At 37.0% G+C, this 26,045-nt stretch overlaps 1 protein-coding gene across 5 annotated transcripts in view; it reads right to left on the bottom strand.

Moving 5' to 3' along the window:
* BCKDHB (branched chain keto acid dehydrogenase E1 subunit beta) overlaps positions 1-26,045 on the bottom strand; it is a 203,337-nt gene that overhangs the window by 108,597 nt on the left and 68,695 nt on the right. Inside the window, exons 9-10 of one of the 5 annotated variants that reach the window (XR_007462764.1) lie at positions 24,364-24,448; positions 23,289-23,505 (exon numbers count right to left, since the gene is read on the bottom strand). The exons of 2 other annotated variants lie outside the window; for them this stretch is intronic. The gene's annotated coding sequence lies outside the window, so the exon portion shown is untranslated. Of the gene's footprint in view, positions 1-23,288; positions 24,449-26,045 lie in introns of all 5 variants that reach the window. 2 more of the 5 variants (XR_007462763.1, XR_007462762.1) reach the window with 2 other exon arrangements.

Raw genomic sequence — 26,045 nt, 5'->3', positions numbered from 1 at the left:
TAGGTCCTCACATGAGTCTCTCCACTGCTACTTTTTCCCCCCTCCCATCCTGCAGAGTAAACAAAGTTCTGAAGCCTTCGGAGAGCCCAGGCTGGTCACTGTCTGAGTCAGGAAGACACCTCTCATCTCTGTACATGTGCTTGCTTTGGCTTGGGTCTGATTTGAACAGCAGTGGAGACACCAAAGCTTGGCTCTGACAGATATAAAGCTCTCTACCCCAAGCCCATCGGAATAAACACAAAACCCAGATAAAAGCACTCCATGTGTAAAGAAAACACCATTTTAAGACAAGTTCTCTAGCTGATCCCCACTCAATCCCCCAACTTCCGTCTCTTAGAAATTCTGAAACTGCTGTTTTAGGTGGTTGAGAGGGAGTTCAGAGACACAGGTTTAAGATACCACCTTATCCAAAGCTTACCAGGAATTGGATTTCACTCTACTACATGTAAAATACAATTTAATTTACAAAATTAGATCATTACTAGACATTCAGGAAAAAGAACCACACACCCAAGTGTGCTATCTGCTTAAATGCTTTTGAGTATGGAAAACAAAGACTCTAATAGTTCAAATAAAGTAGTAGTTCACTGGAGGTTTTAGGTTTTACCAATCAATGCATTTTCCAAGAAATCATGAAATGAAGTTCAAGTAAACCATCATATAGTCTCACCTAAAAACTGGAAAGGAGTTAATTTCTAATAACATGATTGCTTTCTTAATCCATCCACACATTTCCCAAATTTTTCTGTAAGAGGTCACTTTAAATTTATTCCTCTAATATTGAACATTACATCTGGATGAAGAAAATGTCTTACATACTTTATTTATTATAAGTTATTTGGAAGGCTGTTGCTGTTTGTTCAAAGAGTACCCCAATGTCATTCCGAAGAGCCTAATCACCACATATGGTGGTTGGAAAAAAGCATCCACTCCGTCATCCCACAATCCTAAGAAAGAATATTCCCAACCCCCTACAGTGGGTTCTTTCTACAGCTCATGGGAATAAAAGGCAAGGGAACTACAATGAGTCACAGACTTACTCTGATTAGATAACAGTTCAACCATTACTAGCGTGCTTTATACTTTTCAAAAGCTCGTATCAGACTTTGGCCTCGCTGTGAGCTCAAGTCCCATATTTCAGATCCATAAACAGAGGGCTCCCTTGAAGGTATTTTATGGTTATACACCTAAAATCAGATTGCACTATTAGCCTAAGACTACAACTCAGGTTTTTAAAGTCTACAAATTTATAGGGTACCCAAATATGAGAAATGGAGGGTAAATGAGCTAATAAGGTCTTAAAGGCCTAATAGATTTCTGGGATACAAAAACTGAAGTCAATTTTATGTAAACTGGGTTACAAAAACTGGAATTAAATTTTATAAACTAGAACCCAAATACTTTTCTAGAATGAGAATAATTCATCCACTTAAAAAAAAACAGCAAAATTTAAAAGTGAGAGCCTTAAAGAGATGAAATAATCCTGATACAATTAAAAAATTTGATTCACTAGATGATTTTAAAAGGTCCATAAGAATCAACTACACCAACTGAGGGATTTTAAGGGTTTCAGTGACTAAACAATCCTTCAGTGTTGCCTGAACATATTTAATGCTATAATACCATTTACATGGGCAACATAAACAACCACATTGCTTTTCCTCAAAAGAGATCAAAATAATTTATACAAGTTAGACCAGACTTACATCTTTTATTTAACATAGACAATCTGGAAAACATATTTGAACCCATTTGGGCCATTTCATTTAATTTATTCTTATAATCTGAAGAGTCAACCTATCTGTATTAACTAAAGTATTCAGAGAGGTGTTAACCCGTTCAATTTATTTAACTGTTATAAACTTTTTTAAGACTAAACAAGGGGAAAAAGTCTCCATTTTACAAAGTAGAAAGGAAAGCAGAGAAGAGGTTGAGTCACTTGCCCAAGGTCATCCAGCAACCAGCAGAAAACCAGGCCTTGAGATCCCTGTCCATGCCCTAGAACTCTGTGTACTAACCACACTATGCAGTCAGCTTTACAGTCTGGAAGCCTACCAAAGTCGAGATGGTATGCTTCATGGTAGCAAAAGAAGGAAAAACATTGGGCTATTCTCACAAAAAGCTAAAGGCAGGCGCCTGCTGTAGAAAAAAACTGACAGCTTACTGCAGTTGGAAGGCTTTCTACCCCATTCTCCAAAACAAGCTAAGTGAGCCAAATGAATTCAACTTCTTACCGTATATTTCCGGTGAGTGACTTAGGGGAGACAATTAGTAAAATCAACAAACAGGAAATATTCATGACTCATATCCCACACTAGCTGAAGGACTCAACCTAACATCCATATACTCCTACCATCTTCATTTTTATTAATGGGCCAAAAAGGGATGCAAATCGAGCCTACATTTGTATCCCTGGCTTGATAAGATGGCTAGAGGCTTCAGTCCAACAAGACCATGTATGCTTTTTCTCAAGATTAATAGTCATGGAAGTTTCAACGTGCCTCCCTTCCCTGAGAGTGAAACTATTACAAACCACAATTTACTTGAGAGATTTTGGGTTTTTAACATCCTTTCCTTATAACACCAGAACACATTCATTGAGTGTCTTTACGTGCAATATATTATTGAACTAAATGTCTCACAACAGCCACACATTTTTAAAATTACCTCATGGAAAAAAAGACAGTAAGACTCTATACAGGGGAATGATGTTAACGTCATTAAAGAATCACTTATCTTAAAATAGACACCACTAAAGTTCTCATTGCCATAATTTGGCAAAATCAATCACCTACACAGCCCCCAATTTATAGCAAGGTCAATCTATTTTTCAATAACTTAATTTTAGGATGAAGAGTAAACAATACTCCATTTACAAAAATGTCACTGATAAATGGCTCAGATTACCTAAGAAAGCATAGCAAACATTATCCTAAGGGAAATGGGTGAGTAGTTGGTACTGGTCAAAATAATGCTAACAACAATACTGATTAAGGGTTTTCTAAGAACCTACAACCTAATTGTATTGCCCCAAATGTTGACTCTGTAAAGAAGGAGTAAACAATGTGGGCAAATGTAGAGAAGATTAAAGCACTGTATGTTGACATGAAGGGAAAATGTTGATGAGACTTCTGTGAGCTAAAAGTGTTTGACAAAAGATGCAATCTTTCACGGATGCAAAATAACCCTGCAAGTTTATTCAGGGATTGGTCAAAGAACAAAAGCATGTTAAGTGCCCTTCTGAGAGAAGAATATTCACGCAAGCATTATTCCCAGTATTACGTACTCTAATTCGTCCTGTATTTTATAGTTAGTATTTCATAAAAGTACTTTTTAAATAGCCATTTTAATTTACTTTCGTAATGATCCTACACTCCTAATTTGCTGTTTATCTATTAACATCCTTGACACTCTGTGTATCTCCTTAACATATCCAATGACATGGAACACACTACCTTTTCAAGTATTTCAACACAGAAACATAGAAAGCATTGTTCTCCTTCTAGGTCATGACAGAGGTCAGACCTTAGGAGAAAACAAGTCCAAGTGGGCATGTGGCTGACAGACATTATCTCAAGAATCATTTTTAAGTCATTTGAAGTTTAAAGGGTCATTGGACCCTTTTGAGAGTATGTCCAAAGAATTGCCATCTGAAATCTGAAAACCAGAGGATTTAAGTGATAAGTAAGAGGGATGGATATAATATTTAGACCAGAGATGAGAAGTCTACAAGGAAACTTGAAAGGTGTCCAAATATTTGAAGACATGTCAAGTAAAAGTAGGTATAAACAAGATCTTACAAGAGCGGACAGGATTCAATAGGTAGAGGTTAGAGAAAAGCAAATTTCACCTGAACTTTCTAACAGCCAGAACTATACAAGAGCACTGGTCGCCTCATTGGACAGAAAGAGTCTGGCAGGAACCGCTGACCATCTCTGTCAGGTTGCTACAACGCAGTGCACAGGGAACCGAAGTGGGTGGCTTCCCAAGTCTGCTCACATTTGCCTACTTCTGTGCTTACAGGATCTGGGGCAAAACAATCCGTTTACCTCTCAACTTATAAAACGGTGGTAAAACAGTAGCATTATAATTTTGTGGTAGTATAAGAGAGGAGGAAAAGATCTGTCTTGCAGAGATAATAAAGCATTATACTCCCCTATGCCTGTGGTAGGTGTCTTAAAATTAACCTGATTAAAATGCATAAATATGGGATGGAAGAGTGAAGATCTTTAGAAGACGCATGATGGAAGGATAAACCCCATGAAAGCCTGTGGAACCATCAGGAAGCAAAATACATGAAAGTGCCATGAGCACCCTAAAAGGCACCACTATGATCTGAGAGCAGAGGTACAGGTTACCCACGAGATGAGAGTCTAACTCCCAAAGAGCAGCTTAGCCACTGGAAAGTCTGGCTCTAACTCGTAGTTGTGAAAGCTTTTTAAGCTGCCAAAATATTTCAGTCACATGAAAACTGAGGTTGTCAGGCTTCCTTAAAATTCCATTCTTCAAAAATAAGCCTCTCATCCCTAGAGAGACTAATTAAAAACAAAAATCTCCATTTCTAACCATCTATGCGTTTGGTCAGAAATACTAATGAGAAACTAGACTCTCAGATAAAAGGCTACTTAACAGATTAGTCAACCCACCCTCCACCCTCTGGCACCACCAGCCCACCTCCCTTGGAGTCTAACCCCACTGAGAGACAAAAGAAACATGCCTCAAGTGATTCACACCAAGAAGAGGAATGGCTCCAAACCCCAGCACAGAGACTTGTAGTACTATTACTATATATGGTAACTGTCACACCTCAATATCTCCATCTTCAAAGATGGAAGCCTACTCCCCATATTTTTTCCTTCTCACCAATTCAGTTAAAGAAAAGTCTGAGGGCACCTGGGTGGCTCAATCAGTTAAGCGTCCGACTTCAGCTGAGACCATGATCTCATGGCTTGTGAGTTTGAACCCCACATTGGGTTGTGTGCTGACAGCTTGGAGCCTGGAGCCTGCTTCAGATTCTGTGTCTCCCTCTCTCTCTGCCCCTCCTCTGCTCGTTCTCTCTCTCTCTCTCTCTCTCTCTCTCTCTCTCTCTCAAATAAATAAACATTTAATAAAATGAAAGAAAAGTTTGGAAAATGTCAAATGGACTTAATACAAAGTAGCATCAGAATTAATGATATACTGAGGTTTCCACCACTGAAAACTCATAAGCAGTTCCATAATTATAAGAACTGAAGAACAGTAAGAGCCAAGAGAAAGGGGTCATTTTATTAGTTTCCAAATGTGACATGAGAAATCAGAAATTAATAGAAAAATGCCCTAACAGAAGATCACTACATAACATTGTTAGCAATATGAATATAACCAAAGGGAAATTAATGATCAGAAGCAGAGCACCAGTACCCTGCAGCTTTCAGAAAGAAACTCAGCAAGAACTCATTTATCTAACACTGTAGGAGGCTGGGTCACTCAACATATTTGAGAGTTCACCCAGCTCTTACCTTTAAGCAATAATATTGCATTTCAAACACAGTGCATAGAACAGAAATTAATCTCCTCATGATGCTGGATAGAATGCGGAATATCAATTATAATACCATGCGAACAAGGCAGATATCTATTTTGTTTTTACATTAACTGACTACAAACTGCTGTGATTTTTAAATATTCTTATATGCTTTTTATTGTTTTTCTTTTCCCATAGAGTGCCTTGTTCTCAGGCTATGATTGTATCAGCTTTCGTCTTGCCAACATCTCTACCTCTGACATCCTAACTTTGCCCACCCCCACATCTAATGTGAGCTATGACAGCAAGTAAACACATTTGTAAAAATTCTGGGTAAAAGGTAAAGGCACATGATCAAGGGCCTCATAGTCTCTCCTACAGGATTAGTGTGTGTCTGCTTTTAGGCACTGGGTTTATGGCTGTTCCCTCAAGCTACTTAAAAGTCTTTTTCTACCTACTTCAAGATTCTCAGCCACATGATGGAAAATGGAGATTCTACAGAACCTAATCTCTGAATATATGGAAAGTTCATTCATATATTATGGGACAAGAAATACATTTTTATTTCACACCTTCTATATGCTGCTGTGGTTGTGAAAACAGATATAAAAGGCAGCATGGTGAGAGACATAGGTGAGGACATTAAAAACTACAACCCAAGAAAGCAGCTCTGAAAACTGGATGTAGTGCCCTGTGAACACTGAGAAGGTGACAAGACAGACTTAAAAGATGACAGGAGGGGCGCCTGGGTGGCTCAGTCAGTTAAGCGTCCGACCTCGGCCCAGGTCATGATCCCATGCTTCATGGATTCGAGCCCCGTGTCAGGATCTGTGCTGACAGATCGGAGCCTGGAGCCTGCTTCAGATTCTGTGTCTCCCTCTCTCTCTGCCCCTCCCCTGCTTGCGTTCTGTCTGTCTCCCAAAAATAAATAAACATTAAATAAATAAACAAACAAACAAATAAATAAAAGACGACAGCAAAACAGGTCAGGAAAAGCTTCCTGGAAGAGAAAACTTGTAAACTGAGTGTTGAAGACTAGTCAGAGCTCAGATCCATCCAGGGGAAGGAGGCGCAGAGGAAACCCCATACGCCAAGGCACTGCAGTAACAAAGAACAGGAGGTTTTCTGGGAACCACAATCAATTTGGTATAGCTGGGCTATCCTGTCTGTGTGGAGAAAATGGCAGAAAATGATGAGACAGCACACCAGGATCTGATAATGGGGGACCAAATATGTCATAATAAGATTTTAGATTTTGTCTCAGGAGCAATCCGAAAGCACTGACAGAATTGAACTATGAGTGGTAAGACCAAGAAGTTTTTCAGATTGAAAAATTACCCTGGCAAGAAGGAAGGACTTCAAAGGAGCAAGAGGACACCGTGCCCTGGGGAGAAATGATGCTAGTCTGAATAAGGCAATGAGACTGGAAAATAACAAATGGTTCGAGAGGTACAGCAGGTGGCCCAGCCTACAGCAAAGTGGGTTTAAACGGGGGTGTGGAGGGTGGGGGAAACAGAGGGAGAGAAAAGAGAGTAGCAGCGATGGAAAGTAAAAAAGGTAAACACCAGAGAGGTTACAAAAGGTTACTATAAAACTCAGCTAGTGGATGTCTGTTCTACTTACAAAACTGGAGAAATAACATACTACTTGATTATGGTAAAAAGAAGATAAAGCTGGCAAAAGAAAAGTCTAGGAATACAGGTATTTTACCAGAAATATTAAAAAGGAATTTCCTGTGTAAAAGATCATGAATAACTTCTGATATCTGTATTATTTTATTACATCATTTAGTAGTGAGATAGAAAACCTACTACATTCCCAAATGCTAAAGGATAGTTTTCCTTTATTCCACACAATCTCTGACGTAGATGAGACTGGTTACGTCATCCTCCCCCTTCCTTCTCTTGACATCTCTGCCAGATGATCAAGTCTCTTCAATTAATGAGATTCTCACATCCAAAAAAAGGCAGTTCATTTCATTTTTTGATAGTCCCAACTAATTTAAAGTCCCTTTAAGGATAAAACTGACATACAGTCTTTTTTACTTTGACAGATAATCACTTCCCTGCAACTTCCACCAAGGATTTCCAAATACTATGCCCTAGAGTTTCACATCATGAATCAAAGCAATTCTTAAAGCATCTTTAAAACATAAAAATAAAACAAGCAGTTGATTTCTTCTGATAATTGATTTATTGATAATCAATAACCAGGTATTTTTGTCCTTGTCATTTAGTTGTCAGTCATGTAGGCTGTATTTATCACATGCAGTATTTGTCCAGTTATGGTTGTTTCTCTAAGTCTTTACTGACGTTAGGGTAGAAGATCCATTATAGCTGCCAGTTACATAACTCATTTTCCTTGATTTACTGGCAAGAAATCATATTAATTTTGCTCCCCAACAATGAAAGCATCTTTGTCATCGGAAGTTTGGTAAACTCTACTGGAAGAATTTCTTATTTTAAAAAGCTTACGTTCCTTTCTTTCTCATCTCCAATTCTGACTTGTGGTTACTGGTAAAAGAAATACAAGAGGTACTCAGGCTGAAAGTGCTAAATTCATTCACTCAAAAATACAACTTGTGTAGGAAATTTCTGATGTTTTGCTCAGTGAGCCAGGACTCTATATAATGAAGTCAATACTTTCTATTTTCTACTTCACAATTCAATCAGTTGAATATTAGGCTTTAGAAATATCACATTCAATGTCAGCTATCATCATTATCGTTCAATATTTTTCAGTAGTTTTAGTCAAATGAGAAAATATATATAGAGTACAAGAAACAGAATTGGTCTTACTTGCAGAATAAGATGACCAACCTAGAAAATCAACTAAGAAACTACTGAAATGAATAAGATTTTGGTGAAAAGACAGTACACAGACTGAACTGTAGAAATCACCATGCTTCTTATTAAAAAAGAAAAAATGAAAAATGTAACAGAGAAGATTTCCAGCTCAAGCCGATAGACTGAATATATGCTTTTGTAGCCTTTCTCTCCCAAGACAGGAAATGAATACAAAAGGGAAAAACCTGTAATAGTCAAAACAACGTTAGGGAGGAGTAGTGATTACTACACAAGAGAGACTAAAACAAGTGTCTTGTGGACATGTGATGAAGGTACAGACGAAGAGAAGCCAAAGCCCAGACCCATGGGAGAGGGAGGGAGTACGAGGGAAGAGGAAGCCAATCTCCCCTGAGACCCCAGATGGGCTCACCAGCAGGTGTGGAAGGTGGGTGTAAGAATTGGGAGTGAAAACAGGGGAATTAAATAAAGCAGCTGTACCAATTGCCCCACTTCCCCCAAATAAAACACATCTTTCCAACCCTGACCCCAGAGACAATCCAGGCAAAGAAGACAGTCTGTGATAAAACCGTTCAAACTGCCTACAAAGATAGGCCTATTCTGGGAGGGTTGAGGTCCAAAAGGCAAGCCTAGCTATTTGTTTATCTAGAGTCACCCACTCCCCTCATGCCTATGGACAGACTTCCCATTCACTCACCCTAAAGCAAAGTCTCACCCGGGTGCACAGATCTGCTCAGTTCTTCCCACAGAGATGCCTACTGAGGAAAGAGACCTACAGGAAAACAGCCAGTCAGAACTCCAAAATAATCAACAAGAAGAAAAAATTTATATTACAAAAGAAACAAACTACTGAATAAACAGATAATTTACAGAAGAGAAGTTTTAAAAGCCTATTATTTCGTAATATAAATAACTTGCATATTATATGGATATACCCAGGAGAATTGTAGACATGGCATAGAACAAAACAACAACAAAGTACAAAAAGAACGGAGCATAAGAAAAAATTGATTGTTGAAATTAAAATATTCAATATAAGAATTAAAAGAAAAAAGAAAGAAAATGCTTAAAACACTACAAGAACACAATGGGACAAAAACTGGGACAGAAAAGATGAGAGAGCATCAATCCAGAAGGTCTATTATCCCATTGATAAGTTTTTGAAAAGAAAATCTAGAAAAGAAAAAGGATATAATTATTTTTAAGTAAGTAGTAAGTTCCCAGAGGAAATGCATGAGAGGCAAAACAAGATGAATGAAAGAGACTCTCATTGAGCCTCACGCCTATGGCATTTCAGTATAAAAGGACCAAAATAAAAAAAAAAAAAATCATAAAAGTTTCTAGAAAAACAAACACACAGAACAATCACTTACAGAAGGATGAGAATCACACTGGCATCACATTTTTTATCCCAACACAACACAAGTATAAAAAAAGTATTATCTTCAAACTTGTAAGTGAAAGTTACTATAAACCTAGAATTCTATAGCCAGCCAAATATCAATTCAGCATGAATGCAAAATAAACACATTTTTTCCAAATGCAGGTGTTGAAAGCCTCCCCCCCCACACACACACAACTTCTGCTTGATGAATTATTTATGTTTCTCAGCAAGATGACAGAGAAAACCATGAAAGAGAAAGTCACAGGACCCAGAAAACAATGTCTTCAAGAGTGCAATGGAGAATTATCCCTGAAGATGAATTTGCAGCAGATTTAGAGAATGGTAGTCAAGGCTGGTAGAGGAGGTCAGAGGACTCCTGGAGGGAACGTTGACTCCAAGTGATGGTACTGATCTTCAAGGTATGTTAAAGGCTGATTATGCTTTTTCAAGGAAAAAAGAAGAGGTAATTCAAAATTCTAAAAAATCTAGAATGATTCAGAAGAATGCTATGGCCAAAAATAAAGCATCTAAAATGTGACAAGATTTTGTGGAATTAATGAACTATAAAAGAAAAAGGCAAACCATTTGTTCTAGAAGCCAAGAATATCTCCTTTTGGGCACCCAGGGTCAGAGACAATAAAATCTTACCCCTCGGTCAACATAAAATAAAAATATTTATGTTATCATAATAACATCAAGAGTGTTTACTGGTTTTTAACTTTTACAATCAAAAGTTTGGAAGATTTAATTATGGTTACAGAACAGAATTCAATGTTGTCAGTCTCAGAGTTCAATGTTGTCAGTTTATTTTTATGTGTAAAAATAAATAGTTGCTATAAGACAGTACTTGGGAGAGGGGAGAGAGGAGAGAGGTGAAACCAGGGGTAGAGGGCATTAATGTCATCTTATACAGTGAAATGTGGAGGGATACTCAGAAAAAATTAATAGAACAAGAGATTTAAAACTAATGAAAATCAAAAGACAATCAGTGGAAGAGATTAAAAAGCTAAAAACTGGGGAAATGTTAAGGTGAAGTTAATAGATAATGCAAACACATGTATGTCAGAATGAAGAATAATGTTTAAAATTGATAAATGAAGGTATACACACATTGATACATATACTTATAGATGTGTATATACATATGTGAATATGTATGTATTGGACCTTTCATTGTGGGATAACCCAAAACTTTTGAACACATTCTCCACATTCTAAAAGTTTCCTTAATTATTAATCCCACTTTCTCAAAGTAGAATGCCAAAAACTATTGTCCAGTCTCCATCACAGCTAACATAAAGATGTAACCTAGGTGCTGTCAATCAAACCCAATTCACCAGTGAATTACATGAGGGACTGGGCAAGGGGAGTCCAATTTTCTGGCAAAAGGTACGAAGCCTATTTTTAGGTTAAAGACACCAGCAGCTGGCCTACTCATGTTGGCATATATGCAATTCGCCCTAGCCCATTAATGTTTTATGCTGCTAAGAAACACAGTAAGAGGCAAAGCATAACCATAAAGCTGAGAGCCTCAGTGAAAAACAGTTACATACACTATGCCTCTTGACTCAGGCCAGCCCATCTGCTCTGTTTTAGAAGTGTTTATTACATGGTTCTCCCAACTTTTATGAATTTTGCCCTTAACTCCATAACTCAGCAGGTTCACTTCTTCCTGACTCTAGTTACAAACCCTTCCTTGCTCTAGTAACAAAGCTGTGTATGTTTTAAGAGTTCTGCCTAACCTTCTTTTTTCCACAGACCCTGTTATTTTTGATACTTGTTTACAATTCAGGCCTTTTCAGAAATGAATAAAGTATTATAGCCAAAATACTTGTACAGTGCAGTTTCTTAGAGATATGGAAGTAGCCATCAGAACAAAACAGAGAAGTGGTTAAAAGTGGCTGGTTTGGGGTGGACCTAGAAACAGGGATGGAAAATGTTGCTTTGCATTATATGCTCCATTAAACTGTATGTGTCATTGACATGTTAATGTATGACTTTAATTTTTTTTAATCTCTTCTATTACACACAGAAAAAGGGGGGAAACAGGAAAAACTAATAATAATGATGTTATTCACAATATCAACAGAAATGCAAAAAATACTGAAAAAGAAACTTAAAATGTGTAACAACTACATAAAAAAACATGTAACTTAAAGATATAAAAGAAAACAGGCAGGGTGCCTGGGTGGCTCAGTCGGTTAAGCATTATACTTCGGCTCAGGTCATGATCTCCCAATCCATAGGCTCGAGCCTTGAATGGGGCTCTGTGCTGACCACTCAGAGCCTGGAGCCTGCTTCAGATTCTGTGTCTCCCTTTCTCTTTCTGTCCTTCCCCCACTCATGCTCTGTCTGTCTGTCTGTCTCTCTAATAAATAAACATAAGAAAGCAAGAAAGCAAGAAAGCAAGAAAGAAAGAAAAAGAAAGAAAGGAAGGAAAGAAGGAAGGAAGGAAGGAAGGAAGGAAGGAAGGAAGGAAGGAAGGAAGGAAGAAGGAAAGAAAACAAACAGGGGGTGCCGGGATGGCTCAGACGATTAAGCGTCCAACTTCAGCTCAGGTCATGGTCTTGCTGCTTGTGGGTTCGAGCCTTGCATTGGGCTCTGTGCTGACAGCTCAGAGCCTAGAGCCTGCATCAGATTCTGTGTCTCCTCTCCCTCTGCCCCTCCCCTGCTCACACTCTGTCTCTGTCTCTCAAAAAGAAATAAACATTAAAAAAAATTAAAAGAGGGGCGCCTGGGTGGCTCAGTCGGTTAAGCGTCCTTCTTCGGCTCAGGTCACGATCTCGCAGTCCGTGAGTTCGAGCCCCGCGTCAGGCTCTGGGCTGATGGCTCAGAGCCTGGAGCCTGCTTCCGATTCTGTGTCTCCCTCTCTCTCTGCCCCTCCCCCGTTCATGCTCTGTCTCTCTCTGTCTCAAAAATAAAAAACATTAAAAAAAATTTTTTAAAAATTAAAAGAAAACATAAAACAGAGAGAAAACCAAATTCCTGTAAGAAAAGCAAAAGTGTGTGACAGAGAATGTATGTATTTGGAAGGGCTGACTATCTATGACAGATAAGAGCAGTTTCAATTTTGTAGTAGATAAATTATAGAGGCAAATGGTATTATTCCCCAATTTTATTTTTTAAGAAACTTTGTAGATCACAGTTTCTTTTTTTTTTTTTTTTTTAATTTTTTTTTTCAACGTTTTTTATTTTTATTTTTGGGACAGAGAGAGACAGACAGAGCATGAACGGGGGAGGGGCAGAGAGAGGGAGACACAGAATCGGAAACAGGCTCCAGGCTCTGAGCCATCAGCCCAGAGCCCGACGCGGGGCTCGAACTCATGGACCGCGAGATCGTGACCTGGCTGAAGTCGGACGCTTAACCGACTGCGCCACCCAGGCGCCCTGTAGATCACAGTTTCAATAGAGTTTTAAGTTAAATTATAACAGCTAGACACTGCAAAACTAGAGTGTTATAACAGAAAAGGCAAGGCAAACTTACCAATTATAGTATAAATGCTACAATTTCCTAAGTGTAAGTACCAGTTTAAATGCCATCCAAAAAAAAAAAAAGAAGAAGAAGAAAAAGCCAACGAATGTAGATTTCTTACATTACACCGAAAATGTTCAACTAAGAACACAAAGTACCTATGAGCTTTTTTCACTATGAAATGAGGTAATGGATTTCTTTCTTTTCACTGCTATTCTTAACAGCGAAAGCAAATAGTTTCAACAAAATAAAATCTTGAGTGAAACTCAAATAATTTAAGTGTATAAGGGGACACATCAAATAGGATTAGAAATGGAAAAATGTAATTATAAAATTTAATCTTGCTCTCTCCAGTTCATGTAGAAAGGAAAATAATAATGCCAAATGAAATGAAATATGGTAATGTGATTTACGAGGTATATACAGTATTCAGGAATGTTATATTCTTTGAAAAATGTTACACAGGTGGGCAAATGTGAAAGAAAATTCTTGAAATGTTATAAAATATTTGCAAGCTCAAGTTTAGAAGCTTTTCATCAGCAAAACTCAAATGATACTTTCTAAAGCATGAAGTTAGATAATTGTAAAATAACTATCCTAACATGAGGCATGGTTATACTATGAAAATGTCAGCATGCCAGGATTGAAGACCTAAGATTGAACTGCAGTTCTGCTACTTATTAGCCAAGTGACTTCTGGAGGTTTCTATGCTTTCTGAGACACAGTTTCCTCATTTCTAAAATGCGAATAGAAATTCTTAGCCTAGAGAATGGAAATGACTACATCAGAACACAACAGTTCTGACAGAAAGCCCAGCATAAAATAAACAGAAACTACCCCTCCCCATAAATACATTTCTATTGCCAATATCGTCTATACTTGCAAGTTACATACAAATTATAGCATCAATCACAGTTGTTTCATCACATCTGAAAAATATTTACAAATTCTGCTCCAACTCTGCTTGAGAAGATGCATGCTTCTCAAAGGCAAAGGCTAAGAGCCCAGTGATCTCATCAGCTTTGTGACCCAGATGGAGCAAGTTACTCTACCTTCTCCAAACCTAGTTTCTTCACCTATAAATAATGACACTGGTGTCTAATTAGCAGAACTGTTGTGAATACTAAAGGAGGTATGCACAAAATATGTTGTTTTAAACTCTTATTTACCATCCATTCGCCAGGCACTATGTTAAAACTTGTTCTATTATGTATATTATACAAAGTTAGATCAGACCCCAGTTATTATCTTAATCTTTCTCAAAACATGTCTAAAACATAAGTCTTACCAAAAATAGACCACGTAGCAGGGGTGATACTTTCAGGGTATTTTTTCCTACAGAAATTACCACTTTCTCCTTTAATTTCTTTCACTGAAAAACTGAATTATTATTACATTATTGTTATCACATTTTGTGCTATTTTTGAAATGTAATAAGATCATTCAACAAATATTTACTGAGTATCTTCTCTATGCTGTACACTCTTCAAAATTCTGAAGGATACAGTAATAAAATTCACAAAACTCCCCTGCCCTCATGGAACTCAGAGGAATCTTCCAAGAGCCACCATGCAGGACAGTAGATGCAGAAGTCACATCCCAAATATAGCATCCAAGAACCTAGAACTCTCTCCAGTTAGCACAACTAACTAGTTGTGGTCATGACAAAGAAAATCCTATAGGAACGAGGAGCTGGCAAAGGTGGACCCAAGTTCCAAATGGTCAGCCTTCCTATTTTGGAACAGAACAACTGTTCTTATCAGACAGGGTGACCTTGTCCTCCCTGTCTGCATTCTTGGCAAGGTCAACCCACATCCAGAATAATTCCAAACTAAAAATGATAATTTCATTACTCCTAAAGGAAAGCATTTAATTTTTACCCCAGACAATATTAAGTCTAAAAAAAGATTTTTGAATCATTTCTTAAATAGATTTTTGATATTAGAAGCTTATTATAGTCATGAAAGAAATATACAAAATGTTAAAATTATTTATAGTCTACATCAGAAAAATATATACCACTCTCAATAATTAAACACAACATGGCAAATCAGTAACACTTTTAAACCTAAATATCCTTGCCGTGTCAAACAGACATATCATCTGGACATATTCTTTGATTACATGTGTTTACAAAAAGCTTATTTAGAGGGTGAAAAAGAAGAGCAGAGGGAGGTTCCTAATTTGTTTTCAGCCTAACAGATCATCAGTTCTGATAAACACATTAAAGAAAACATTTGGGTTAGATTATAATATGTGTTCTAGGGAAAAAAATGCTCTCATACTATTTATTCAGAACTACAACATAAAATATGCTTAATTTACAATGACAGAGCCAGGCCCCACTATGCAAGCCTGGTTTCCATGAAACTTGGCTTAAGAGAGGCCTCTAGTGGATGTAGGTAATCATTAGCTTTTCTTCCCACCCCAGCCCCCACACTCTAGTATTGCTCTAGTTCTCATTCATTCTCAGATTCTCTCTCTCCCCTATACCTCACAAACTAAAATCCTCACGCCAAAGAGCTAGTATTCAATCAGTGAATTATTCAATCAAGTCCAAGAAATCAAGTAAAAACAATGTATATAACAGGTAGTACTAAACCATTGTAGATTCTCTAAAGACAAATTCTCCAACTGCCCCATAAAACCAATTTAGAGCCATTCAGTACAAAGTATACACCCTAAATATTACCTTGCTAGTGTTGGCAATCTTAATAAAAATGAAATCTAAGGTAATCTAAAATCAACCCTATGAAAATAAAAATAAACTCAAAGGCTACAAAATTACAATTAAAGTCATAAAATATAACCCTTATGAGTTTATCTTGATCTTCAATGGTAATATGAGTCTGCTGAAACTGTTTTGCACTATTCACAAATACACTAACACCAGGTATAGATATAGAGAGCAAGCAAACTTGGTTCTTTATATATAAATGATTAGACACACCCAAATGACCAAGGTTTAACTTCTTCCCAGTTCTGCTCCTGTAATAAACCTTTCCTTTCTTATTGAAGGACTCAGCTCCCAGAACCTCCTGCCGTGACCCCAGCTGCCAATCTCAGAACCTGCCTTACCTTTATCCATGGTCCCAATTTGTTCTTTTTTTTTTAACGTTTATTTATTTGAGAGAGAGAGGGAGAGAAAGAGAGAGAGAGTGGGAGTGATGGAGGGGCAGAGAGAGAGGGAGAGAGAATCCCAAGCAGGCTCTGAGCTGTCAGCACAGAGTCCCACATGGGGCTCGAACTCACGAACGCTGAGATCATGACCTGAGCTGAGATCAAGAGTCAGATGTTTAACCAACTGAGCCACCCAGGCACCTCACCAGGGAGGTCTTTTAAAGCAAGAATGGAAAGAGCTGGAGTGCAAGAACAGGAGAAGAGGATGTTAAATCCTCCCTCCTGACTATAGTCACTTCCTCAGGCTACAGTGCAATTACTTCCAGCTGCTATCCCACATTATAGTATCACAGAGGCCTTGCCCTGCTCCTAAGATGCCCCCAAAATACTAACACTACAGATACCTCAGCATGAAGCCAAAGAACAACCATTTGCATCGATGGGCACATCACCATCTTTCGGGGCGGAAAGGGAAAAGAGAGGGAAAGCAAGAGAGGTAGAGAGAAGAGCAAACAGGTAGGGAGGAAGTTCCTGTCTACACCATTTCCAAAATTTAAAAACATAATGACCCATCTCCTGAGTACCTCTGAAAAAGTAGATTACTTTGGGGGAGAGGGGAAAGCGGTGAGGCTTTGAGACAGTGTGTTGTACCAGTCTGTTTGAATCGACAAAACCCCTCATAGGAAGCAGTGCATAATAGCTGTGACAGATGTTAAAAGTCACAGATCACTCCTGAGACCAGTAGAAAGGCCAAAGGGAACAGGCCCAGGCTGAACTCTTCCAGCCCTAAATTCCATAACAATGACCCACCTGCAAAGCAGGCAAGGAAATAAGAGGAGAAAGGTTCTGAAAAGCCCAAATTAGTATCATAAGGTTTGAAGAGTAAAGCATGTGTTCTTGATTCATGAGAAATCATTACAGGCCTTCCCTGGCCAATGTACAAGTCTCAGTTATAAAGTCTGGTCATCTGGATCCCATGCACAGCTGGTGATGATATGACAGCAAAAGATAAAAGAACACTTAAATTTAAAAAGGCTTAAAACCATGAAATTAAGCACAGAAATATATCCATGAAGTAAACAACCATATACCTTAATAAATGTAAACGTCTTAACACAGTGTAACAACTCATGTTTGTTTGGACTAAATTATTTTCAAAAGATGAAATTATATACATTATGTTTTCCTTGAGAAAGTATAAGCGAAAAGGTTTTGAAAATATTGACATGCAAAAGGTTAAGTAGTTTTGAAAGCTGCTACACAGAAATAGTGACTCTCATCTATGCAGAAAATTATAAGAACACATTTCTCAGAAATTACAGATAACTGAGGTTAAGGAGAGTCAATTTCACTTTGATTTTTAGAATAAATTGGTCCTATTGTAATGAGAATTCAAATGATAATTTGTATATACCATTATGAAAAATGGACAACGGTCAAGAAAAATAAAACAAATTAAAACTAAGGTCAAACTAAAACTTAAAAATAAACGCTTCAGCTTAAAATAAAAATTTTTAAGTTTATGTATTTATTTTGAGAGATAGTGTGCACATGCTCATGAGCCGGGGAGGGACAGAGAGAGAGGAAGAAAATCCCAAGCAGGCTCAGCACAGGTCAGCCCAGAGCCTGACACAGGCTTTGAACTCACGAACTGTGAGATCATGACCTGAGCCTAAATCAAGAGTCAGTCACTTAACCGACTGAGCCACTGAAACGCCCTGACATAGATTTATTCATAAAGCAATATTTTAGAGTTACTTTTTACGCATTTATATAAGCAACAAAAATAAGAAAAAGTACCAAAATCAAAACATTTCAATAGTAAACAGTTTTCATAGCATATTATCAAACTTTCTTTTGCTGATATTCGTATTAATTCCACAGCAAATATCTACTGAACACCAGACCTATGCCAGGCATTTTTTCAGGTACTGAGAATTCAACAGTGACCCAGCAGACAAAAGCCCCTACCCTCACAGAACTTACCTGCTAATGGGGGAAGAAAATAGACAGTATAAATAATAAAGTTACATAATAGGTTAGATCATTTAATCTCTCTAGAAAAAAAAAAGGAAGAAGGGGTAAAACGGAGTCTTGGTAAAAGGGATGGGATCTAATATTAAGTAAGCAGGTCAAAGAAGGCTTGAATGAGAAAATGGTATTTGAGTGGTGACCTAACACATTGGCTTGGCTGAGAGTCCATGAAGAGCATTTCCTGAAGAGGGATGGATGATGGTGTGTGGAATGTGGTGAGACGAAGTAAAACCCTGTAGACTTTGCTAAGAAACTTGACCTTTCCCCTAAATTTAATGGGAAACTACTGAGGCCATTTGAGACTAGAAGGGAAACGATGTGATTCACATTTGAAAGCATCAGTTCTGCCTTGGGCAAGTAAAGTGCAGAAGCAAGACTAGTTTGAGGCTATGGCCAAAACCCGGGTGAGAAATGCTCACAGTGTGGACCAGGATCAAGGGTAACAGCATTAGAGGTGATGGTCAGATTTTTGGACATATGGTGTAGACAAGGCAGCAGGATCTGCTTTGGAATTGAATGTAGGCAGGCAAAACATGAAAGGGAGAAGAAAAAAAAGGCTCCAAGGAGTAAAGGCAAACCCTTATTTATTTAAATAATTAGCAGAATTTAATCTTCAACTAAAGTAATGCATGTCAAAGCTCTGTGTCAGAGCTCTCTTCTCTTCTCCATAAACATATGGAAATCACCCACACCTTATGAATTGTCATTTTTCTTTTCTTTTTTGCACTTTTATGTAGTTGATTCTACGTTGAATGACAATATTATTCTTGAATCCTGAGTTTCTTTCAAAGACTGTCATCAAGTGCTTATTATCCATAGGCAGCGTCTCTGAATTTCTACACATTAAAAACAACAGCAACAACAACAAAAAACTTCATTTCAAGCTGGACAGCACCTCACACCTAACTCTATGCCTGGCCATTGTTTGTTTGTTTGTTTTTTAACTTGTAGCTCGCTTTTTAACTCACTTTGAATGTGGTCTGTATCTCAGCAGGAAAGTCCCCTCAAGCCCTCAACACTTAATCATGGTTCTTATACCTGGGGAGCTTGGGAAGAACAGCTCTACTTAGGGATATGGGTTTCTGGCTGAATAACGGAAAAAACTCCTCCTGGTCAGAGCACACCAAAGCTCTAAGTCTATAAAAAGCTAACCAATGGCAGCACAGCAGTCCATCTTCACTCCAGTACAACGCGGTAACTACTATAACCTTGTAACATATCTTGACTTATGGTATGTGCGTCGTTTGCTTGCATCTTCTCTAATTTCTCTGAATAATATTTTGTGATTTTCTGTGTAAAGCTGTTACATATGCATCACTCAATTTCTCCCTAGATGTTTGATTCTTTGATATTTTTGCAAAATGTTTTCAATTTATTTTCTATTTGTTGCTGGTACATAAAAATACAGTTATTGTATATTGACCTTGTTTCCAGGGGTGTTGGTACACTTAATTCTAATAATTTGCCTACCGATTCTTGTAGATCTTCCTACATACAAATCACATTATCTATGAATACTAAGTTTTACTTCTTCTTCCCAATCCATATGATCTTTGTATCTCTTGCGTTTATGTATGGACATCCTTGTTGCATTCCTGGATCTCAATGGGAAAGTGGTCAAAATTTCACTAGGAAATATAATTTTCGCTGCAGGCTTTTTATAGCTCTTCATAGCTACAAGATAAAGTTACCCTTTATCATATTAATAGAATTCCATTCTATTTCTAGGCTACTAAGAAATTTTCATTATGAACGGATATTGACTTTTAACAAATGTTTTTCTGTATTATGAAGATCATCAGGATTGTTTTTCCCATTTTCTGTTCATGTGGGAAATTGCATCAACCACTGTGTGAATGTTTATGAATGTCAAACACCCTTTGAATACTTGAAATAAACCCTCAGCTTTGTCTCTTGATATATGGCTGGATTTGACTTTCCAATATTTTGTTTCAGATTTTTACATCTACATTCTTAAGAAAAAAATGTCTATTATTTTGCTTTATATACTGTCAGAAACAGGTTTGATATGAATATTAAGCCAGCCTTATAAAAAGAATGTGGAAGTTTTTCCTCTTGTTCTATTTTCTGTAAGAATTTGTATAAGAATTGTGTTTTAAAGAATTCACCAATAAAGCCCTATGAGTCTAGGGTTTTCCTTATATAAGCATTAATAAAAATGGATTAAATTTCTTTGATATATGACTATTGAGATTACCTAATTATTATTTTGAAAACATTATATTTTTGCAGGAGTCTGTCCATTTCACCCAAACTTATTTGTAAAATTATTCATGATATCCTCTCAATATCTTTCTATTGTCTGTATTCTCTGCTTCTTCATACCTGATATTTGTCATTTGTTTTTGTCCTATTTTTTTCATTAGTCTTCCTAAAGGTTTATCAAGTACATTAATCTATTCAAAGATCTAAATTTTACTTTATTAAGCTTCTCTATTGTACATTTTCTGTTTTACTGATTTCTACTTTTTATCACTACATTTATTCCATTTTCTCTAGGTTTGATTTTCTTTCTGGAATGGAAATTCAGATCATTAATTTTTTTGTTCTTATTCCTGTTTTCTAAATATATGTATTTGCACAGTCATACTGTTCTGTCTGAGCATGGTTTTAGCTAAATCTTGAAATTTTTGATATGTAATAACTTCATAACACTTCAGTATTTTTCTAATTTCTATTGCAGTTTACAACCCATGATTTAAATTTTTTTTTTTAACGTTTATTTATTTTTGAGACAGAGAGAGACAGAGCATGAATGGGGGAGGGTCAGAGAGAGGGAGACACAGAATCTGAAACAGGCTCCAGGCTCTGAGCTGTCAGCACAGAGCCTGACGCGGGGCTTGAACTCACGGACCGCGAGATCATGACCTGAGCCGAAGTCGGCCGCTTAACCGACTGAGCCACCCAGGCGCCCCTTTTTTTTTTTTTTTTTTAATTTTTTTTTTTTTTAACGTTTATTTATTTTGGAGACAGAGAGAGACACAGCATGAATGGGGGAGGGTACAACCCATGATTTAAACGTAAATTATTTAATTTGTAAAAAGTTGAGGCTTTTCTGGTATTTTTTATTTCAATTTCTAACTGAATTCCACTGTTCAAACATACTCTAAATGACTTCAAACTTCAGAGGTTTAGCATTGTATGTTTATGTCCTAGCATTTGGTTGGTTTTGATAAATGTTCCATATTCAATCGAACTAGGCATATTGTGGTGATCATTTCATAAGGTATATGAATATTGAATCACTATGTTGTACACCAGAAACTAATACTATATGTCAATTATTCTTCAGTGGAAAAAAGAAAAAAGAATTATTCCTTATATAGTTGAGTACACAATTAGGACAAATTTAACTCTTCAGATCTTCTATATACTTACTGATACTATCTGCTTGTTTGATCAGTTTTTTAAGAAGGGTGTCAAAGTCTCCCACTATGATTGTGGATATGTCTACATCTCCTTTTAGTATTGTGTTTTCTTTTGCTTTATGTATTTTGAAACTATGCTGTTGAGGACATAATAGATTTAAGATTGTGACATCTTCAAGGTAGATTGATTCCTTTAGCGTTATGAAATGTTCTTTATTTCTAGTAACACATCTTGCCTTAAAAGCTTTATCTGAAATTTGTATGGCTATACCAGCGGTCTTTTTTCCATCCCTTTCAAACTTTCTGTGTCCTTATATTTAAAGTATCTCTCTTAAGCTACACATTGGTGTTATTGATTGATTGATTGATTTTTTTAAAGAGAGAGAATGAGTGGGGGAGAAGGGCAGAGGGAAAGAGAGAATGTCAAGCAGGCTCCATGCTCAGCACAGAGCCTGACACGGAGCTTGATCCCACCAACCTAGGATCATGACCCAAACTAAAATCAAGAGTTGGACGCTCAACTGACTGAGCCACCTAGGTGCCCTATATTGGTGTTATTTTTTAATGAGGTTTTTAATGAAGGCTTTTATTAGATTTAATCCATTTGTGTTTACTTACTTACATACTTAGGTTTATATCTATCCTCTGTTTTCTATGGACACACCTCTTTTGCTTTTTAGGTTTTTGGGGTTTTTTTTTAAATATATATTTTCCTTTCTTTTAGTTTAACCAAATATTTCTATTAATCTATACTTCCCTTTTTAATTTGCTGGAAATACACTTTCAATATTATTTCAGTTGTTAATCCGAAGGTTACAACATGCATCCCTAAATTAATGTAATCTGATAAAAATTTTACATTTAATAATCCTAGAACAATGGAATATTTTAACTTCATGTAAGCCCCATTCTCACTGTCTTCGAGGATCATTTTCCTTCTGCCTAAAGAACTCCCTTATAGTATTTCTTTTAGTGAAAATGTGCTGGTGATTAATTCTCTCAATTTATATTTGTGTAAAGTATTTTTTACTTCATTTTAATTTTAAGAGTATATTTTCACTGGGTATAGAATGTTAGGTTGGCATCCTCAGCAAGTTAAGATGTCATCCCATTGGGTACATGAGTGTGGGTTTTTTTTTTTAATACATCGTTAGAGGTTCACAAATCCTCTTGACTATAGTGATGTCCTGAAAGTTTCATGAGAAATACTTCTTATATTGTTTCTGACCAATTCATTCTCTCTTTTCCTTCTGGAATTCAAATCATATATGGGACAGATCCTTTGACCAGATCCCCAATGTGTTTTATGCTCCCTTCTGTTTTAGTCTATTTTATTTTCACCCAATCAATCAAACTGTGCTTGAGTTTAAACATTTTCTATATACTTGCCTTCTAGTTCATTAATACTATCATGTTCTAAGTCCAATAACTTTATAAATGCATCCACTGAGATCTTATTGACAAATATTTCTTTGGTTCTAAAATGTTCTCTCTCTCTCTCTCTCACTCACACACACACACACACACACACACACACACACACACACAACCAACCCTCTAGGATTATTCTCCACACTCTTACCTCTTTTGTTCCTTTTCTTCCTCTATGTTCCTAAACATAAATAAGTCCTTGTCTGCTAACTCCAGTATCTGGATCACCTGTGTTTCTGCTTTCTATTGTTTGTGTTTTTTCTTGGTTTTGAATCAAATGGTCCTGTCTCTTCATATACTTAGTAATTTTTTATTGAATGCAGATTCATAGAGGTTCCAGATGATGGGAGGACTGTTTCCTCATTCTGCTGGGCAGACAGAGCATAAGGTAAGTTACATTAATCCAGGAAAGGAACTGAGAGGGGGTGAGACTGCTGCGGACTGGGGAAGCTGTGATCTACTTCTGGTTTGATTCATATCCTAAGACCTGACTCTACAGCTTTCAACTGAGAGTATGATTGGTCTTTGACACTTTAGTCTCCAGTGATGGCTTGGCCTTTTAGGTATTTATTTTCTGCTTAGCGCCCACCATACACAGGTTTAAAATTTGGCAAATATCTTTAATGGAAGACTAACTGTGTATTTAACACATACACACACAATCCCACCAAGTTTCCCATTCTGTCATTGCAACCCAATCAAATATGGAGTCTATACACTTGGATTCTCAATTTCTAGTTGAAACTTACTTGGCAGGTGCCCCCAAGTAAAAAGAGTCCATTTGCCACTCACTTCAGGGCCTTCAACTCTCTTCACTGATGTTCTTCCCCACCCCACTCATACCCCAAATCCTCGGGGTAGGTCTTGGTCTCCTAGGCAACTCAAAACTCAGGAATTTTTATTCTGCTTTTTAGAGGTTTCCAGCTTAGCCCTTTAATATCAGGTTCAGAATTAAATAAATGAACTACGGTTCTTAGATCTACTCAGGTCTCCAATTTTGTAGCTCCCTGGAGCAACATTCAAAAACTCTGCTGCTTTCTGTCCCCAAGCAATTTTTCAAAATTATAACTTCCAAACAATGCTTCAAGGCTTAAGCAAAAAGTAGGACTATGTTTTTAAAAATGCAGTTAAATTCAGACTTCATTAACCAATTCCTCAACTGTCCCAGAGTCATTTTACTATGCTTAGTGTGCTAATGTGTATTTTCAATAAGGATTTTTTTTTACCTTTAATAGGCTTTTCTTGATTAGGTTTTCCAAAAAGATGCATTTTGGTGCTGAGCTTAACATGTCATGAACAGAGTTGAGGGATCTGATTTTATCATAAGACAAAAAAAAAAAAAAGATAAAACACAGCACTAACTGAAAGAGATAATAAACATAAATTTTGATTACTATGGAATTCATAAAGAAAAACTTAACTCTAATTAAACAACAACAACAACGAAAGCCTCACTTTTAATGAGGTTTAGCTATAGGGCCCTCTTGTTAAAGTTATCTCCAAATCCTAGAAAGATGCCAAGTATCAAAACTTTCCTTTGATACATGAAAGGAAAAAACAAGATCACCATGACCAGCAGGGAAGAGAGTCAAAGAACCCAAAGTAATCAAGATATGACAAGCCGGCTTTCACTGTCATAACTGGAGGGTCATCAACCAGACAATGGCAAGATGAAAGCACCCGAACACAAGACTACAGTGAGGATGCTGGCGACTCAGAGGTTTGATGCATCACCTTCTCATTGCAGCAGCGGTCTCTAGTCTCCTCTTTCATCTTTTCCAATAGTAAAGAGCCCTAAGGAAATAGGACCTACATTCCAGGACCATACAAAGGTGCAACCAGTAGATTTAATAAGAGGAGGGGGAGTTCCACACAAGCAAATGATGTAGAGAGAAATGTAAACAAATAATTTCCCCCTTCTTTTTCCTCTCTCTTCATTACCTTCCCAATTATCAGCTTGGAGTGTTGTTACATTTGTGTTTTACCATAAGCTGCTACAAACTCTGTTTGGACATATAAAAATGTAAATAAAGTTTAAAAGTACTTATCCTACCCATATATCAGTACCCCCGCTGTACCATAACAAAACATTATATTCCCATACAAAAGCACCTTTCACTTTATAAATATAAACTCCAAGAATAAGTGGGGTACAGTTGCAAAAAAAGAAGCCCATTCTGGGGCAAAGGCTATCAGTTCCAGCTTTCCATGATTTGGAACAGCTGGCTACTTAAAAGAAAACCCCGCATCTGACTCGATTTGAAAAAGCCTAAAGAAGCATTACTTTCATGCAGTTACGAATAATTCAACCTAAAATACTGCCCTTAATGATGGAAGCTACAAATATAAAGACTTAGAATATTGTTGAAACCATTTGTAACCATGTCCAGTGTTTAGATGATGTCAAGTGAGTCCACGGAACATTTACTATAACAAATCTTAAATCTTTCATTAAATTATAAAACAATCTTTACCTAAATATAACCTATGCTGTACTTTTACATCAGTAGTAGTTGCAGATTTTTTTTCACGTGACTAACCTAAGAAACAGCCTATAAAAGCTAGGAGAATGCTAAACTTCTTTAAAAATAATAAATGTTTGGGAATGCAAGCTGGTGCAGCCACTCTGGAAAACAGTATGGAGGTTACTCAAAAAACTAAAAATAGAACTACCCTACAACCCAGCAATTGTACTACTAGGCATTTATCCACAGGATACAGGTGTGCTGTTTCAAAGGGACCCATGCACCCCCATGTTTATAGCAGCACTATCAACAATAGCCAAAATATGGAAAGAGCCCGAATGTCCATTGATGGATGAATGGATAAAGATGTGGTATATATATATATATATATATATATATATATATATATATATATACACACACACACACCACACACAATGGAG

This window comes from Panthera uncia (assembly GCF_023721935.1).
Source record: "Panthera uncia isolate 11264 chromosome B2 unlocalized genomic scaffold, Puncia_PCG_1.0 HiC_scaffold_24, whole genome shotgun sequence".
NCBI lineage: Eukaryota > Metazoa > Chordata > Mammalia > Carnivora > Felidae > Panthera > Panthera uncia.
This window is presented reverse-complemented; position numbering and strand designations above follow the sequence as displayed.